The sequence below is a fragment of the Tenrec ecaudatus genome, chromosome 2 (assembly GCF_050624435.1).
Source record: "Tenrec ecaudatus isolate mTenEca1 chromosome 2, mTenEca1.hap1, whole genome shotgun sequence".
NCBI classification, from domain to species: domain Eukaryota; kingdom Metazoa; phylum Chordata; class Mammalia; order Afrosoricida; family Tenrecidae; genus Tenrec; species Tenrec ecaudatus.
The window spans coordinates 138,181,732-138,189,221 of NC_134531.1; positions in this window are offsets into that span (position 1 = coordinate 138,181,732).

Genomic DNA, 7,490 nt, shown 5'->3' on the forward strand with positions numbered 1-7,490 from the left:
AGCGCATATAATGTATATATAGAAATAAGAATATATTTTAATAACAATATTTTCCACATCGATGGGCAACAAATCAGCAGCTGTTTGAATGGCATTATGTATTATGTGCGCTGCACAACCAACACCAATAATGTTTTGATTCAGGTTTTTAATTTATAAAAAATATTATTTGTACCTCCTCGCTTTTCCTCCAAAATCTGTGTTCATGTTGTCTGCACAATATGCAATCATTTTATGTTTTAAATTGTTTTTTTCCAAAATATTAATAATGGAACTGAAAACTATTTCAGAAGCTTCGCCGGGCACAGAAACAAAATTTAAAATTCTAATTTTTATTCCAGTTCCGAATAAAAAAGTCTAATAATGGTTGGAAATAACTTTATATCCTTATGATTAGATGCATCAGAATATATGGATGTAAAATTAATTTTTTTCTAGATTTTTGTTTTAATTCTGAAAACGCATATGGGGAAAGCATAATACACACAATTGCCTCGGATTTTGTTCTAGCACAGGCAAAGTTTGTGTTGATTAACTTTTTGACAACTTGTGATGTACAGTCTATAGATCTGAAGGAATGATTGTGATTAATAGCATGAAAAGACGTAAGTCCTTGTGCTAATGCTAATTTCTTTTCTTTGTCTCCATAAGTTGTTTTCAGAAAAATTTCCTGTATTTTGGAGGAAGATGCAGCACTATTTAAATATCTTTTATGTTTCTGTGTTTCCGAGTGCTTTGAAATATCATTCTTCCCGCCATGCGAAATAGAAAATTCACCATTGCATTTCTCATATTTTACCATGTAATCACTTTTGTTTTTTTTAATACAAGGAAATTCACTTCTTAGATCATCGTTGAATTTGCATCCTCTTTTCTTACTCATTATGTTAAATATCTAAAAAAATTTTAAAATTATTACATACATATTGCTTAAAAACACAGCAAGTAGGTACATAATTACATGAACATATTTTGTTAGTTTATAAATTAAATTAATTTGATTGTTATAAAGTAACTATATTAAAAAATTTTAAATTTCAATCCTATATTTCTTTCTAAATAATAACAATATTGACTTGTATGATTTTTTTTCTCTGCATTTGCCATAACGTAAGCTGTGTCACTTTCAAGGCCGGTGCTAGACTTTTTGCCGCCACTATAAAATATAAATAATATGAGTACTGTCTGCTAAATTCAAGAAAATTTATGTATTTATGAAATAAATAAATAAATTACTTACCTAAATTATCTGAATAGCTGATTTGTTGACATCCCTTGTTTAACCAGCACTAGCACTCAGTACGATGTGTCTCGTCTGAGAGACAGTTACAAAATGTATTCTTCATTGCCAATGCCAAAAAATGCCATTGTTCATTAAGTCCAAACAATGGTGGTGGAATTCTAACAACTGATCAACAATGCGAACTTTGATAAGCAGTTCTCGATAATCAGTTCTCAACAATTACTTATTATTATTAAAGTTTAACATTATAAAATTAACAAAAATAATATAAAACTCATATCCTGGTGACAGAGCCACATGGCAGCCGAAATCCATATGTTCCCTTCCCGTTCTCCCGCGTTCCCTAGCTTGTTGTGCATTCTTTCCAAAAATCGGGACTTTTTTAAAACGCCGCGGGACAAATTGTTAAAAAGCAGGACTGTCCGGCCCAAAGCGGGACGTCTGGTCACCTTAGCATAGGAGGTTGTTTTGCTGCCATCCCTGGCGGCTGCTGGGGGCCCAGCCGGTGGTCCCGCCTTCTTGCGCAGATGCTGCTGGCTGCGGGCCGTAGCCCAGCACCGTGGCTGCGGTGGAAGAAGCTGCTGGTGCGCAGCCATGAATCTCCGCGCGCGAGCTGCTCATAATTGCCTTAGATGTGTTTCCACTTCTCACATTTAAAACCATTTACTGCTGGGAACAGATGTTAAATGCAGGACGCCTGTCAATTGTTGGCGTCATACACAAAATAGATGCTTAAAATTAGAAGCCTGATTGAATTTTAAGTACAGTGATCACAGTGGTTGAAGCTAAAATAATTGAAACAGTAAACAGCTTATTGTGGGAGATGGGAGTAAGCAATGGAAAAGAGAAGCTGAACTTGAATTTGAAAAAAAAAAAAAACACCAAAAAACCCAATAACCCCAAACCCCTTGTTGCTGAGTTATAATGAGGGTTTTATCTACTGTGATCATTAAGTTAATTAATGCTTGGTTGTAATAGATACTCTCCAGCAGTGCTTATGGAATATTATTACCGCATATGTGCTTTCTTAACATGGATGATCATGTGAATTCAGCAGCAAGCAGTTAAAAGCTGCTGTGCACAGAGGCACATATGGTTCACGCTGTAGGCAGCTCACGGGGTCGGAAGTTTGGACGCCTCTCAGAAACACCTCGGGAGAAAGGCCTGAATGGAGATCCGTGCCTGGAAAGCCAGTCACTGGAAACCTCATGGTGCTCCATTCTCCTAACCCTCCTGGGGCCTCTGTGAGCTGACTCAACCACTCAGATACCAATGCTGAGGCGGACCTTGTCTGTGGCTAACCAATGTCTAGAGAAGGGGTCCTCAAACTTTTTAAACAGGGGCCAGTTCACTGTCCCTCAGACCCGTTGGAGGGCCGGACTATAGTTTAATAAAAACAACAACTATGGCCACTTGAAACAATAAAGATTTTTGGGAAAAACAAAACAAAAAAACAACTGTGAACAAATTCCTATGCACACTGCGCATATCTTATTTTGAAGTAAAAAAAAACAAAAAGGGGCAAAAACACCTGGAGGGCTGGATAAATGTCCTCGGTGGGCCGCATGTGGCCTGTGGGTGGTAGTTTGAGGATGCCTGGTTTAGAGGATTATTTTCCATGACCACAAGGAGGGGCGACTTAGGGGAGAGACGGCCCTGCTCTGGCCACATTTGATAGGTAGGGCTGATGTCACCAGGGCAGTCATTTCCCTTGTGGTGATGCCTTGCGGGCGGAGAGTCAGGTTGACTGGCTTCTGCACCCCAGGAGCATCCCAAGGAAGGTTTCTCAGAAAGGCTGGACCTCAGCCGTCCAGCGGTGGCCGACCTGCTCTTCAGGAAGGCTCGCTCCTCGGCTCCCCATCCTGCCTCACTCTGCGTGCCGGCTGCCAATGGCAGTCTTCGAGCTCTCAGGATGGCCCACAGCTGGCCTGCCTGCCTGCCTGCCTCCCAGAGCTTTGGATTTCTCGGCCTTTCTTTTAGGAAAACCTCCCTCCCTGCGCAGGCTTTCTCTGTGCTGTCAACCTAAAGCACCACCCTTCGTATTTCAACCTAGACTCTCCTCCCAGAAGCACTTCTGATGTGCCAGGACCTTGTACCTCCGCTGGCTCCAGGGAGCACCCCACTGCCCAGAGGGTTCTGTGGGTGGCCTGGGCCTGTTTGCTTGTGTATCTGCCTTGCCAGCTAAGAACTGTGAGAGGGCACGGGGACACCCCATCATCAGCACTGTGGTGTGTAGGAGACCCTTGGGCAGTCACTGGGGAAAGGATCTTCTATGGCAACAGTTCTCAACCTGTGGGTCGAGACCCCTTTGGGGGTCAAATGGCCCTTTCACAGGGGCCACCCGATTCATAACAGTAGCAAAATGACAGTGATGAAGTAGCAATGAAAATGATTTTATGGTTGGGGGGTCACCACCACATGAGGAACTGTATTAAAGGGTTGCGGCATTAAGAAGGTTGAGAACCACTGCTCTATGGCTTTCCTGCCCTGGAAAGAACCGCAGGGAGCAGCCCTCAGCTGCCTGCTCTCACTGGAGTCCGCCTCCAGTTTCCTTGGCCCCCAGGTACACAGACAGTGGGGAGGGGTACGGATGGAAGTGCCAGGAAGGAGGGCAGTGGCCCAGAGGTGGGGCCCTGGCCCAGCCGCAGCGTAGCCTCTTCAGCTGATTGGGGGGATGTGCTGTGTTGTGAGGAACTGGGTGTTTGCTGAAAGGCAAGTGCACACAGGCCTGGAATCAGTGTTGCTGTTTCTTGCTGTGTTTTGCTCTTCAACAGGGATTCCTGGCTGCACGTGTGGGCTGCTTGCTTCACAGTTCCTGGGGCACTTTTGCAGCTGCAGCGGGAACCTGTGAAGTTAAACAGAGAGTGTTGCCTTTTCTCCTTATTGATTCTGTGCAGTGCTTGGGATAACTCCAACATCACTGTGGGTCAGGAACTCAAGGAAAATGCTGCGAACAGACCACCAGGTACCACCAGTGTGTTAGTCCAGGTGGACTAGAGAAACAAATCCAGAGCCACATGTGTATAAGAAAGAGCTTTGTATCAAAGAGTGATTGTCTATTAAGAAAACATCCCAGCCCAGGCCAGATCAAGTCTGTAAGTCCGATATTAGCCCATATGCCTGATACTAGTCTGTCAATTCCTCTTCCGACTCACGCAACACACGCACTGATGCCGAGTGCAGGAAGATCACAGGTCAGTGGGTGAAAGCCTGTGGATTCAGCGGCGGTGGAAGCATCTCAGTGTTGGCGTGGGTCTGTACGTGTCTCCTCCAGCTCTAGGGCTCCGGTGGGGATCAGAGTAGCTCCATGCGGCTTGTCAGCAGGAAGATCAAGTAGAGCGTCTGTGTACCGCTTCCAGGGAGGAAGACAGGAGTTCCCAGAATCCTCAGGAGAAGGCCACGCCCCCCACAGAGGCTTCATTGGCTATGACCTGATTGACAGGCTAGCCTCCACCCCTTCGCTCAAGTTAACAGGAGATTATGCAGCTGCCACGCTCAGAAAGTCCAAAGCGAGGCTGCCGGGTTAGCACTCACATGTGCAACTGGAGGGCCCTGGGAGAAGCTCGGGCACAGCGCGCACCGCTACCACAGGATGAGCCCACTCCTACCTTCACCCAATGACTGCGGGCACAAAGCGCATCGGAGACGGGTGTGTATCAACTGCCAGCTAGAGACTGAGGCAGCCCCACGTCTGGATCCAAGTCCCGTCACTTAGCAGCATCTCTGTGACCTCTGAGCCTCCAGTGTCTTCCTCTGTACATCGGGCATGCAGGCCCCAGCCACCTCGCCTGGCTGGGAGAGGGAAATTGGGTCAAAGAAGGGGGTTCAGCCTCTCACAGGCTACCTGACAGCGTCTCTATTCTTTCCCCTCCCAGAGGCAACCGAGTATGTGCTCTGTGCTAAGGTGAAGGGTGCCAGCAGGGTCTCTGGGCCAGCTCCAGGCTGCCTGCTCTGGGGGAGATGCCGTCCTGCCTGCCTCAGGTGACCCCTGACTGAAGTGTCCAGCACTAGGGCCACAAAAGACAGGTGGGTGCTTGGCGCACTTAAGGGCACAGTGCCTGCTTAGGTCAGGTGGGGTGGGTCTTGTGGCAAGTACGGGATGCACCTGGTTCACCAAGTATTTACTTCTCACCAGGAGAAAACTCTCTCTCTCTCTGCGTGGCTGAGAAGGCCTCGTTAGGCTGGTGGGGGCCTGGGATTGGCCCAGCTGTCTAATGTTGACTAACGCTGACGCCGTGACAGATGTTCTTTGGTTTAGAGATGCATTTTGGGGTATTTAGTACAGAAACTTGAGGCAAGCCGTGGCAGCTCCAGGATTCACACTCCCCAGTACACTCTCTTTATGAGTCATCTGACTTAATGGGCGATCACCCAGGGGCCTGGAGCCAGTCAGCTGCTGCCACTCGACAGGACACGTTTCAGCAGATAATGGTCCGCCCACAGGCTGAGCGCCATCTTGGGGCCCGGTTGGCAGGGGCTCCCTGAGTGCCCAGGAGCTGGAGGAAGTGGTTTATGGGGCACCTGAGGGTTCCCTTCCCTCCTCACGCTCTGTCAGCCCTGCTGGTCTTCTGGCACGTAAGCCTTATCGGGGAAGAAGGGGGTGAGGGGAGGCCAAGAACTGCGCCTGCAGGCTTGTGAGTTGGCTGTGTGGCCCATTCCCTTGGCTGCCCAAAGCTCCCGGACAGCCCCTCCCGACCTGGGGACCTTCTGGTTTCGTGGAGGCTCTCACTCACACCTGCCCAAGGGGAAAGCGCGCTGGCCGCATGCAGGGTAAGACGACCAAGCCGAGGGCCAGTGTGTCTTCAGTTCCAATGTGTGGTGACTCCCAATGTGTCCAAGCAGACCTGGGCTCTGCAGGACTCTCAGTGGCCGCGACTGCTTTGAGGGAAATCACCAGACCTTTCCCTGGGGTGGCTCTGGGTGGACTCCATCACCAACCTGCTGGCTAGTAGCTGAGCAGGCAACCTCTGCACCCCTCAGGTGGCATCCCGCGCACTCAGGGTTATAAATACCGTGGTCAGGCTGCTGCAAGGCCCTGCATTTCTGGGTTTACAAAATTGCCGATGGAAATGTTGCCGGAGCGCTCTCCCTGCTCAGTAAGAACCGTGAACCAGGGAGCCAAGCTTACCAGTCAGCAAGGCGATTTGTTGAGAGATTAAGTTCCTTGCAAGGAGAGATGAGTGAAAGGTTAGAGAGGGGAAGTAAAGGCAAGGGAGAAGAGGTGTTCAAGGGAGTTTGGGCTGGGGGAGGATATTGTTTATTCATGAGATGAGGTGGGGAATTCTGGGCATTGAGCCTGTCTTGGTGAGATGATGGCAATTGGGTACAAGCACAACAGGTACTAAAACAGGGTGGAGGCCAAGGCTTCTGAGTGGGCTAGCGTCCCTGATGATGAGAGGGTGTGCACGTGCTGGGCAGCTGGCCCTCAGGTCCCAGTCCTCTGCCTGCGTATCCTTGGCTCTCGAGTTCAACTGCAGGCAAATTTGGTCTACTCCTGCCCCTGCGTCGAAGGGGAATGAAATTGAAAAGGACCCAGGTTATTTTGATAAGCTACAGATTTAAAGTGAATCGGGTATAAGGTATGATTGTGTGTGCATCTGGGGAGATTCCTCAAGGTCCACACCCTGGAGAGACAGGGGTGGAAGACTTTCCTAGCCTGCCTCACAAACAAGACCCATTATTTCTTCATTTATTTTTACAAGATCCATTATTAATCAAACAACCCTCTTATTACTGCATTTTACTTTCTTGGGTCTCACGCTCTCAGGCGTGTTTTGTTTTGAGGAGGCCCTGGGACCTGGAGGGGTGGTTGGCAAATGCACCTGGAACGCCCATCTTTCCCTGCAACGTGCTCCTTCTGGGGGTGCCAGGACCAGGTTTGCGACATAGCGCCGAACCCCCCTTTTCATTTGTTTTGTTCCCACTGTGTGCCTGGGATATTATTTTTCCTTCAAAAGTCTCAGCAGCTACTTTTCTTAAAACACAGAAAGGCAAGATGATCCCAGTGAGCCAATGTAGAAAAAAGTATTGCAGTAAGATGCCCAGAGAGTGTATCTAGCGTGGCAAGCTCGTGCTTATCTTGATGAGTGGTCCATATGCCATCTCCTGTCGCCTGCACGCGTCAGTCACGTTCACGTGGTGTGACATGCCCGAGTGCAGTGGAACGGGAGGCCAAGGCATTCACTTACACTTTGGGGTAGCACCTGACTGGTTCACAAACGGCATTCCAGATCCGCAGTCTTGCAGG